Source organism: Mus caroli, unplaced genomic scaffold, assembly GCF_978045245.1.
Source record: "Mus caroli unplaced genomic scaffold, Mus_caroli_1 scaffold_7, whole genome shotgun sequence".
NCBI lineage: Eukaryota > Metazoa > Chordata > Mammalia > Rodentia > Muridae > Mus > Mus caroli.
The window spans coordinates 67,666,004-67,677,071 of NW_028227262.1; the positions used below are offsets into that span (position 1 = coordinate 67,666,004).

At 41.9% G+C, this 11,068-nt stretch overlaps 1 non-coding gene across 1 annotated transcript; it reads right to left on the reverse strand.

The window, feature by feature from the left end:
- Positions 1–2,213: 2,213 nt before the first annotated feature.
- On the reverse strand, positions 2,214–2,373 carry LOC115031436 (U1 spliceosomal RNA). The gene has a single exon (XR_003837061.1). It is a non-coding gene; the product is annotated as a U1 spliceosomal RNA (small nuclear RNA).
- Positions 2,374–11,068: the final 8,695 nt, after the last annotated feature.

The following is an 11,068-nucleotide window of genomic DNA, read 5'->3' on the forward strand; positions in this document are numbered from 1 at the left end:
TCAGAAGCTATCACCTTCCAATAACTACTTAGCTAGAGATGGGACTTTGTGTCTACATCTCCTCTCCATGCTGGAACTTTCCCTGACATGAGTCTGTGTAGATTTTACGCATGCTGTGACCACACTTGTGAGTTCATATGGCAGCTGATCTGTTACTTTCAGAAAACACTCTTTCTCATGACTCTTATAACCTTTCTGTTTTCTCTTTTACTACGATCCTTTGGGTGAAATGATGTGATGTAGATGTCCCATTCAAGACCAAGTGTTCTGCAGCCTCTTATTCTCTGCATCTTGATCAGTTGTAGTCCTCTGTGTCAATCACTATAAAGAGAAGTTTCTCTGATGAGGGTTGAGAGAAACATAATCTATGGGTGTGATGCTAAATCATTAGGAGTTGGTTTAATAGTCTATCTTCATTCTTGTTTCTAAAATTTTCCACAGGAGGTCTTATACCATCCAATCTTGGTTAGAGAGACAAGACTTAATTTATTCTCTCTTCCATGGGAGGGGTTTGAGAGTCCCATGTTCTGTTTGCTGTGTTGGGATGCTAGTTCATCCTGACAAGTTGCTCCTGAACTCAATATTAGCAAAGCACAACTGTTTTGATTAAAATAGAGAGATGTGTAGGTCCACTAAGAGGAGATGTATTGTTCAACTCATTTATCCTGGCATACTCCTCAAGAATCCTGTATCCCTGACACTCTACTGCACATTAACTATTCAGCAAGTGCACTGGGTGATTTTAATGATACTTGATACCTTAGCAGAGAATGCTCTTTTTTTCTAATTTTTTAAATTTAATTATTTTATTTAGTTACATTCCAGGTGTTGTCCCTCCCCAGTTCCCCCTCCCCCTGTTCCTTATCCCATTTCTCCTCCTTGCCTCTGAAAAGGTGTTCCCCCCACCAGAACTTCCCTTTCCCAGGGCCCTCAAATCTCTTGAGGATTATGCTCATTTTCTCCCACTGAGGTCAGATCAGAAAGTCCTCTGCTCTCTATGTGCCAAGGGTGGGGCCTTGGACCAGCTCTTCTATGTTGCCTAGTTGTTGGCTCAGGCTCTGGGAAACTTGATGGGGTCCAGGTTGGTTGAGACTGTTGATCTTCCTATGGGATCAGCCTCCATTTCAGCTTCATCAATCCTTCCTCTAATTCCATCATAGGGGCTACCCACTTCAGTCCAATTGTTGGGTATTTTGACTGTGAATTAGTAACCCTGTTCCTCCACTTGAGGCCCAATCTACTGAAGGTGGACTCTTTGAATTACCTCTCCCCACTGTAAGGCATTTTGTCTAAACTCAACCCCCCCAATCGAGTCCTGAGAGTCTCTTGTCTCCAAGGTCTCTGGTACTTTCTAGAGGGTCCCCCCATCTCCCACCTCCTGAGGCTGCATATTTTCATTCATTCTCCTGGCTGTCTGGGCTTCTCTCCTGTCCCCTCATACCTGATCCTGTTCCCCCTTTCCCCTTCCCTTCTCCTCTCCTCTCGTACTCAGGTGCCCCCCTCTGCCTCCACTGATTATTTTCTTCCCCTTCTTAATGGGATTGAAGCATCCTCACATGGGCCTTTCTGCTTGTTACACTTCTTAAGGTCTGTGTGTTGTTTCCTAGGTATTCTGTATTTTTTTTTGGCTAATATTCACTTATCAGTTAGTACATACATGCATGTTCTTTGGGTCTGGGTCACCTCACTCAGCCTGATATTTTCTAGTTCCATCCATTTGCCTGTAAAATTCATGATGCCCTTGTTTTTAATAGTTGAATAATATTCCATTATGTAAATGAACCACATTTTCTACATCCATTCTTTGGTTGAGGGACGTCTGGGTTGTTTCCAGCTTCAGACTATTACAAATAAGGCTGCTATAAACATAGTGGAACATGTATCCTTGTGGTATGGTGGGGGCATCTTTTGGGTATATTCTCAAGAGTGGTCTTGAGGTAGATAGCTGGGTCTTCAGGTAGATATATCTATTTTCAATATTCTGAGGAATCTCCAGATTGATTTTCATAGTGGTTGTACCAATTTATAATCCCATTAGCAGTGGAGGAGTGTTCTTCTTTCTCCATATCCTGACCAGCATGTGTAGTAAATTGAATTTTTGATCTTAGCCATTCTGATTGGGATAAGGTGGAATTTTAGGGTAGTTTTGATTTGCATTTCCCTGATGACCAAGGACTTTGAATGTTTCTTTCTTTCTTTTTTTTTTCTTTCTTCGGGAGAGAGTGTGAATGTAGTCCCCCACTACCACAAATTATGCAGTCTCCCGCATTTGGGGAAATCGCAGGTGTCAGCACATCCGGATAAGCAATGGATAAGCCTCACCCTGGGAAAACCACCTTCATGATCATGATATCTCCCCTGCCAGGTAAGTATTGAACATTTCTTTAAGTGCCTCTTAGCCATTCCCTGCAACAAATTTCTCTTCTATCTCTAGCAGTGACCTATGCTTTTCCACCTATGAAGGCTAAACTTTTGCAGAACTCTAAGTAAAGAGAATGGATAGATTTTACAACTTCTCCATAAACTTCATGGGTATCAGAAACTGTAGCAGAGCTTGTGGGCTACCTGTAAATATATTGCAGATGTTGAATCTCCAGGGAGTTTTAAAGATATATATATATATATATATATATATATATATATATATATATATATATATGGATGTGTGTGTGTGTGTGTGTAAGAAAAGTCCCTGAAAGAGTTGGGCATCAATTATTCTACCTGTATATCTATCTATCTATCTATCTATCTATCTATCTATCTATCTATCTATCTATCTATCTATCTACCCATGCATGCATCTATCATTCATTTATCTTGTGTGTAGGTGTTCATATGTGTGTATACATGTGTGCTCATGTATATAGGTGAATATGGAGGCCAGTGATTGATGTCAGGTACCTTTTCCAGTTGCTTTTTTACCTTACTTTTGAAGACAGGGTTTCTTTCCGACCCTGGTGCTCACTGACTTGTATAGACTGGCTGGTCAACAAGCCTCAGGGATCCTCCTGTGTCTGACCTTGAGCACTGGGCTTTTATGTGAATGTTGTCAGGCTCTTCTTTATGTGTGGGTGCTGGGATTCTGAGGCCAGGTCCTCATGCTTGCTTAGTAAAATCTTTAGACTCTGAGTCATCTTCCCAGCTCTAGAAAGCAGTGAAGCAGTGAAGTATATATATTATTAAACAACTATCATAGTGACCAATCAGTGCCAAAGGTGGTGGTTAATTACCATTCTTACCATTGTTACCATGCTTTCTTGTAGTCATTCATTTTCAGTTAAGTAAATACTGAAGTACAGTTTTGACCTGAGCCACTTCCCAGCAAACATACACACACTTAGAAGTAGGCATGCATTTTCCCCTTTATCATTGTCGGCTGCGTGAGAATGCATCAAAATCCTCTCAAAATAATGTGTCTGGATTAATGATTAATTACCAAAAACATCTGTATGTGGAAATGGTACATGGGAAAATGAGAGGAAAGATTAAATGTCAAGATCCACATTGTTTCAGATAACCTGCCTGCTTGCAGTGGACGAAAACAGAGATTAAGTTTTCACTGATTTCCAGAAAAATATTAGAGCTACTGAATGAAATTTCATGGCTTATTTGTGAATATTGTGTTAGCAAACTTGGATCTAGAAATATTTTAAGGGTGTGCATATACACAACACACACACATACACACACACACACAGAGAGAGAGAGAGAGAGAGAGAGAGAGAGAGAGAGAGAGAGAGAGAGAGAGAGAGAGAGAGAAAGAGAGAAAATCCTGGACAGAGAGAAAGAGAGACAGGTACAGACAGACAGAGACAGACACACACACATACACAGAAACAGAGACAAAGACAGAGAAAGAGATTATGTTCTATCAAATATTGCATGTACTGGGGCTGTAGAGTTGGTTCAGTGGATGCTAAGACTTCCTATAGAAGTGTGAGCACCTGAGTCCAGTTTCCCAGAACTCATTTAAACTGGGCATCATTGTCTGCACTCTAAGGAGTCATAGGCAAAGATAGGAGGTGGAGAGGGCAGAAATCCATGAATTCTAATTTGCCTCTCTGCTGCCATGATAAATCACTGACCAAATCCACTTTTAGGGAAAAGAGTTTACTTGCTTACAGATTGCAGCCCATCATTAAGAGAAGCTGAGGTAGGAACTCAAGGTAGGAGTTTGGAGGCAGGAACTGAAGGAGGAACCATGGAAAAACCCTGCTTGCTGGTTGCTCTCTGGCTCATGCTTGACCAACTTTCTTACCCAGTCCAGGACTACTTGCTCAGGAACAGTAACTCCCACAGTATGCTGGCCCCTTCTACTTCAGTCATTAATAAAGTGCATCTGCAGACATACTCACAGAGGGATCTGATGGAAGCAACTTCTCAGTAGAGGATCCCTCTTCCCAGTTGTGTGAAGTTGACAACTAAGATTAGTCATCACACCCTGGGAGCTTGCAGTTCTGCTGGCTTCGAGTATATAGGAGTAAACCAACAGAAGATCCCTGCTTGAAGAAGGTAGAAGGTGGGGACTGGTGCTTGAGGCTATCCTCTGACTCCCACATATATGTTGTGGCAGCTGTGCACCTGTGTGTATTAACACACATGCATGATGCACACACACACACTCACACACACACACACACACACACACACACACAGATTATCCTCTGACTCTCACAGAACTGCTGTGGCCAGTATGCACCTGTGTGTGCACAAATCTGCAGGTGCACATGTGTACACACACACACACACACACACAAAGAGATTTAAAAATGCATTTACTATACATAGACATGTATCACCTTATGTCCTTTCTTGTGGTCTTTAAGGCAATATGTTCATGGTACAAAAGTCTACAGAAATGTTATGGAACCAGGCCTGGAAAGCCCAGCTGTTTGTTTTGATGAGTATTGCTGAAATGTAATTCTGAATCCTGTGGCTTAAAGGACAGAGAACTTGAGACCATTTTCTAAGCTCAAAGCTGGATACTGCTCCACAAAGGTATGCCTTGTTAATGAGAGTGTTCAACCTAAGCTTTTATGAAAATCGTTCCGATTAATAGGCTTCTAGGATGGAGATGGCGTGTGGTTATGAATTTCCATTTCAGCTCACTTTGTGCAAGAGCAATCATCCTTAAAGGCTCATAATTTCTTTTAATTGGATATTTCATTACCAGGCAAGGGTACAGAGCAAAACTAATTTTCCCCACATTTTATTTCACCCACTTTGTTTGTTGGCAAGTGTGCAGCCTCAACAAACAATCATTGTTCCTATTTCTAAAAACAATTTTCAGAACACAGAAGAGCGAAGTATTCAAAGTTTTAATGCCTCAGTTTCCACTTTGATGAACTAGAGGACCATCAGCTAGACTGCTAAAGTAATCTATATCTATCTATTTACCTATCTATATCTATATACATATATAGATAGACAGAGACACGCTGAAGTGAAGAGGCTCTTTCTTCACTGAACTTCCACATACATTATTATCTCTTGAAGAATGACATATTTTGCTTGTAAGATCTCTCTGTTTCTATTGCATATGCCAGAAAGATTTTGCTGGCAGGACCCTGATATAGCTCTCTCCTGTGGGACTATGTCAGTGCCTGGAAAATACAGAAGTGGATGCTCACAGTCATCTATAAGATGGAACACAGGGCCCTTAATGAAGGAGCTAGAGAAAGTACCCAAGGAGCTATAGAGGTCTACAACCCTATAGGAGGAACAATAATATGAACTAACCAGTTACCCCCAGAGCTCATGTCTCTAGTTGCATATGTAGCAGAGGATGGCCTAGTTGTCCATCAATGGAGGAGAAGCCCTTGGTCTTGCAAAGATCATATTCCCCAGTACAGTGGAATGCCAGGGCCAGGAAGCAGGAATGGGTGGGTTGGGGAGCAGGGTGGAGGGAGGGTATTGGGGGCTTTGTGGATAGCATTTGAAATGTAAATGAAGAAAATATCTACTTAAAAAAATGATCTCTCTGTTTCTGCTTGGAGATGGCAATGCTTCTCAAGTAAAGTTTAGTATGGTCCAAAGAGTAGCTGAGTTGACATGATAATGTCCAGGTTAGTCCTAGCTGTCTCATTCTGTTGCCCACACAATCCTGGTTGAGTCATAGAACTTTTGAATCCATTTCTCATTTGCTTTTGCTTCCCTTTGGGTCTCAGCTGTCATCGAGAAGTTGTTTACAGGGTAGAGAAATGGCTCAGGGGTTGAGCAGTGTTCACTGATCTTTCAGAGGACCCCGGCAGCTCACAATCCTCTATATTCTACTGCCACCAAAGAGGCATTCCTTGCTGACAGTATGGCATCAAGGATAAATGAAGACCAATTCTACTGAGTGCCACATCTGTGTACACCCTAATCAGCGGCACCATCCCTCACTCTCGGGCAGCTCATCAGCCCCTTCTGCTCACTCTGCACTCCTGAGCTCCTCGATATTCTTTCCAACCTCCAAGTTCCCATCCCATCATTTCTTCTTGTCTTGCCATTTGTCCTTGTTAAGATCAAATTCTATTTATTACTTTTAAGTATTCCTAGTTATCTGTTAAATTCCTCTTTTATTTATTTATTTATTTGAAAAAATGTAAACATAGCAAATATCACCACTGGTCTTCATTTCTGTACCTTACACGTTGAACATAACCAGTTGGGGAGACCCTTCTTTGTACCCCTCTTCCCAGGAATATGGATCCAGGTTTACTTCCTGGACCTTCCTCAGCTTAGCTCTTACCCCAGGACCCTGTTCTGTTGGCTTAGAATCCTGTACAGGACTCATTTTCCAGCTCATCTTCGTGCTAGATTCCTGCCCAAGCATAACCCTTCAATGGGGTATTTTCCATATCCAAATACACACCCCCATCTCAGTGATTCCTTTCTCTTCATGGTTGTTATAACTGTATTACAGTAACTTAGTGACCTCTTAATCCATTTTTGGTGTCATTTCCTGTCTAGGTAGCAAGGCTCCCTGAGGCAGAAACACACTGCTCTTGTTATTGTTTCCTCTTTAGTGCCTGGCTCATTTCCTGGAGTGTAACAGTCACTCCATAAATATTCATTAATGAGTGAATTGAATAATAAGCGAGGAAAGAGGCCTGCATAATGTTAATGTAAGGGTCAAATGAAATTATGTAGGCCAGGCACCTTTGAACATATTAAAGTGTAAAAGCAAGGCATTTTATTCCTTTTTTCCCCCTTTAGCTAGGGATAAGCCTAGCTCCACTTTTATCCTCCTATCTCCTGAGCCACCTTTCTGCCCTCATTCATAAATCTTCACAGATTCCACTCACACAAGAAGACTCCGAGGACCAGGTGGGTTGATGGAGTGTTCTCAGCTCCCTCACATATTTATGCCTAGTGATCATCTCTCCCATATGTCCAGTTACCTCTGCCAGATTAAAAGAAACAACAAGGCTGATACCCAGGAACCTTAAATAGCTCTAAAAGAAGTGTATCAGTGTATCCTCTTGAGTATGTCTGCAGGAGGATGCTGCGCAGGGGCAAGATGCAGCTGGATTGATGGTGGCTTAAGAGCACCATTCTCCTTGTGAATTCTCACCATTCTTTCAGGATTGTGTATTAGGTATTCTTTGCCAAAGACAGTCTTAAATATTTACTAATCTTTGTTGAATAGATTAACTTAAACCAGAGTGCCATGTTTATGGGGTCCTTAGTTTTAGCTGTTTGTAAAATAAGTTCACCACTGGTCTTGTCCCCATCAGAAATTGCACCCTTGGCATATCACATGCAAATATTCTTTGTGATCTAGAACCTGAATTGAGTCTGTCTGCTTCTTTTTTTCCTATCCCTGTTTCATCTATCCCAAACACCTGGGAAGATTTCTAAAAACTCTCAATTCTCCTTTGTTTCCTGCATCCCTGCTTTCTTCCTGAAGGCTTTTAAAAAACTCTTTATTCATTTTAGTTTGGGAATCAGCTATCCACACAACAAATTTACATCTTCTCTAAAGATGCATTTTAGCCCCTCTTTAGAGCTAGGCATGCCTTCTTCTGGGCTGTCCTAACTTTGAGATAATCCCACTCATTTGCAGAACTCCAGGAAACAGTGCCCATCATTATGAGTGTGGCTCATGCTCTTGGAGATCTTGTCCAGATATGGACACTATGTCCAATCTTCTCATTCACTGTGCCTCTCGAGTTCAAAGCCCTTAACTCTAAACACCATTTTAAACCTCTTAGTGTGCCTGATTCTCTATTTTTATGTTTTAGAGTTTTATTAAAATTTTATTATAAAGAACTTAAAAAAATCATGCAGTGAAATAAACACCCCAGTCTACATGCCTCTTAGAACTTCTATACAGTTCTCCATACAATTGAGTTGACAAAGATTAGCTATAGCATATAGGCACATTGTCTGTGCTCCATATTAAGACTGGTGATCTGGCTAGGGAGATGGCTCCGTGGTTAAGAGCACTGGCTGCAAAAGCATAAGGACCTGAGTCGGAATCCCCAGAACACGTGTCAAAAGCCAGGCATGGTCACGTCTATCTGTGATCCCAGCATTCTGAGAGCTTGAGACAAAGAAAAACCTTGAAGGCTGCTACTTGCCAGCCTTGGTACAGGCTCAGTGAGTAGCCTTGTCTCAAGGTATAAGACAGCGAGATATAAAGTAGGTCATTCCTCATCATCTCCTGGACTCCACCAGTGTTTGAGTACATAACACACACACACACACACACACACACACACACAGAGAGAGAGAGAGAGAGAGAGAGAGAGAGAGAGAGAGAGAGAGAGAGAGACAGAGACAGAGACAGAGACAGAGACAGAGACAGAGACAGAGACAGAGACAGAGAGAAACAGACAGAGACAAGAGAGATGGGTGGGATAAGAATTTTAGAACATTTCTGACATCCATAGCAACACATGCTTCATGCTTCTACCTCCCAGTGATTTATAATTTTGAGGGGGGAAGGTAGTTGTTACATTTCCTCAAACCTTAAATGCAAACATTGCTTTAATAAGGGAAGGCTTGTGAATAGGATTCAGGGGACTTTGAGTTCAAACTGTAATTTTGCTAATGAAAATCTCTTGTTTTTCCTCTCATAAACTTGAACGCCACAATAAGACCAGTGAAACTTTAAGAAGTTGAGAAGCTTGTAGAGCTTAGTCTGTGATGATCCAATTCTGTTGCTTTTCTCACTTAAATGTCATCTATCACTTAAGGCAATAAGCAAAGATTTAAAACAGACTAAAGTCTATCTGAGTCTTATGATCAAAATTGGAAAACGTTTTAAGTTCATGGGACTTTTAAAAAAATCCACAGATGTATGTATGTACTTGTGTGTGTGTGTGCATGTGTGTGTGTGTGTGTGTGTGTGTGTGTGTACATGTATATATATTTTAGGAGACATGCTACAACATGTATGAGGAGGTCAGAGGGAAATTTTTCAAGAGTCAGTGTCTTATTCTATAGACCTCAAGGATCAAACTCAAGTCATAAGGCTTGTCCCTAAGTGCATTTATCTGTTGAGACTTGTCACCAGTTCTTGATTACAAATTATGATTTTTCTATAACGTACATAAAGTCCTTGTCAGGTGAGTATGAGGACCTAGATTTGATCCACAGAGCCCATGTAAAGAAGCCAGGTATGGTGGTAAGTGTGAGCAATCCCTAGTATTATTGAGGTAGACACAGGAAGATCTCTGAAGTTCACTGGTCAGGTAGCTTAGCCAAATCCAGTAGCCTCCAGTTCCAATGAGAATACCATATATTAAAATAATGAGCATCAATAGGGTGAAAGACTCCAGGTATTTGCCTTGAAACACATACGAATACACACACACACACACACACACACACACACACACACACACACACACGTTCTAGAAGGTACTGCTCCATCCCACAGCTGTTGAATGCAGTGTCTGTGTTGGTACTGCTTCGGTCCACATCCCTTCTCCTCAGTCAAATGCTGCCCCGTGTGTCTGTGGGTGGCTCTCCCCATTGGTCATCTCTTTGACATTTCAGATTTACAGTGACAATTGAACACAAAAGGCGAAACTGCCAAATTAAATAAAGTTAAACACCTTTCCAGTTTAATTTCCTGCCCAACTAAATTCTCTCCCTCCCCCAAGTCTCTTTATGTGTGTGTGTGAGTGTGGTATAGCATGTGTATAATGTACGCATATGTGTGTGAATGTGCAGGGTTGTGTGAGTGAAGAGGGCAGAGGAGGATATATCCTGTGTCCCGATCTATCACTTTTCATCGTATTTCCTCAAGACAGATCTTTCACTGAATCTGGAGCCAGGCTGGCAGCCAGGAAAACCCAGCGATCCTTGCTATCCTCCTGTGTCTGTCCTTTACTTTGCTGGGTTGACAAGTGTGCAAAGCTGTACTCTCCTCAGAGTTACTTTTGAAAGTGAGAACAAGAGCACAGTGAAGTACTCTCCACTGATGTTCCTTTGTACCTAAAGACAAATTCAAATTCCCATGGGTGGCTTTTGAAGCACTCAGTGAGCTGGTCTTTGCCTACACACACATTCTCTCTCTCTCTCTCTCTCTCTCTCTCTCTCTCTCTCTCTCTCTCTCTCTCTCTCTCTCTCTCCCCCTCCCTTCCTCCCTCCCTCCTTCCTTCTCTTTTTCTCTCAGCTACTCTGTGTCTCTGTCTGTCTTTCTCCTCCCTCTTTGCCTCCCTCCCTCCCTCCCCTCTCCTCTCTGTGTGCATGTATTCATATGGGTATGTGGATATCTGTGAAATGTGTGTATGCATGCGGATGAGTGTGCAAATGAAGGCCACAGGTTGACATCTAAAGTCTTCTTCAATCATTGTTTGCTTTTGAGATGGAAGCCTCTCTCCTGGACCTCACTGATTTGGCTAAGCCGGCCTGAGTTGTGAGCCTTAGAGTAACTCGCCCCCACCCATGCTTGTGAGCCAAGCACTTTACCCACCTAACAACCTCCTTCGCCCCTCTGCCTGCTTGGTGATGTCACCACCCTCCTGTTCCACGTGTCCGAGATACAGTGGCTTTTTCTTCCTTAAATTTAATGGCTTCTTTCCATTGCAGATCTTGCACTTGCTGGTTTGGTTGCTTTGACTTCATTTGC